Raw genomic sequence first — 1,701 nt, forward strand, 5'->3', positions numbered from 1 at the left:
CACACACACACACACACACACACACACACACACACGCACATACACACTTCACTATTTCCTCTATTTTTTAAACATGTTAAATTTGACCAGCAACGTGCAAGGAGTCGCTTAAAAGGTTTCTTATTTCACGTCTTAACAAAATTTAGACGGCTGTTTTGATAACGACTTCTTACATGATCTCTATCTGGCTTTTATAAATCAATTTTTGAACATTTTCTCTAACTACATTTTCTCTTTGTTGTTTTCTTTTTTTTACCTATCATACATTCGAATCTTTCAACAGGTGAATCCCTATCATCGGCGACGTTTTGTTTTATTTTCATTCATCGTATTTTTATTTAAGGCACGCATAGTTTTAGGAAAATATACATAGGACGTTTATTCAATTAGTAAATTTAATTATCTACAACGATGAGGAATTTCTTTGCTAAAGCATTTGCTTGCTGTAGAATAATTTCAAGAAGCCTCGCTCACATACATAATACATACACAAACACACATATATACATTCATAAATATATACATACATGCGCTGAACTATTGAGAAAAGAATATGTACGTTGAACTATTGAAAAATCTGCAGTTACTCTATCCAGATTACAAGTTCCGATTTATACCTGTAATTATTGGGGCCCTGAAATATATAACACACTGCTTAAATACAAATCTTAAGAAATTAGGCTTCTCAAAATCAGAAAGGAGAAAACTAATTCAAAGACTACAGATCCAATCCATCACTGGAACTGTAAAAATCTGTAAAACTTTCCAGAAGTTTATCATTTATATATATATATGAGCTTGTCTAGGTAACTATATGCATGAGAATACATACATAAAACATACAAATCTGCACATACATACATACATACAAACAAACAAAAATACCCTGTTGTTGATATTGAAATTCCACTGAAGGAACCTTGGATCTAGGTTAGAAACCGGTTCTTTCTCTATTGGCAAGACATCTTGAAATAAAACTGAACAATGACATACATACATACAATAATGAAGTCTTTGATTCATTCTATCTCAAAAAAAAATGATATTGATCACGACCGGAATGCTTTCCGCCGAAGGCTTTTGAATTAGGACTATCCTGTGGTTAGAGTAGAAACCTGTGCGTTCTTGAATGTTGATATGCAATAAATAGCAGCTAAACCTCCCTCATAACGCATACACTACCGTAATGAAGTTTTAAAGTACACTTTGGATAACGTATTATAAAATACTAATACGTTTGAAATATCGACGGAGTGATCACATATGGAACGTCTTTGATCTCTCTTAAATTTGCTAGATCAGCTTTGACCTGAAACTAAACAGCAACAACAACAACAAGCTACTACGACGACGACGACTACTGCTACTACAAACAACACCATTTTTTGGTTGGGTTTTTTTCTTTTTTATGTTAAAGAAAATCGATATTTTGTTAATTAGAAATGTCAAGTATTTAAATAATTGATTGAGTGGTGTGGGACGGGGTGAGAGGAGGGAGGGGAAGGGGAGAGAGAGAGAGACAGTGCAAGGGGGGAAAGAGGGTTGGCGGTGGGGAAGTATTTATACAAAAGAATAAACTCGGGAACGGGAGGATATTTACTGACGACAAAGTCTGTGATGGCGGCGGTGACGACGAATACCACGACGACGGCGACGACGAATGACCACGAAGAGAACCGGGGACGGCGGCGATGGCGGTGA

This window comes from Octopus bimaculoides, chromosome 25 (genome assembly GCF_001194135.2).
Source record: "Octopus bimaculoides isolate UCB-OBI-ISO-001 chromosome 25, ASM119413v2, whole genome shotgun sequence".
In the NCBI taxonomy this organism is placed as follows: domain Eukaryota; kingdom Metazoa; phylum Mollusca; class Cephalopoda; order Octopoda; family Octopodidae; genus Octopus; species Octopus bimaculoides.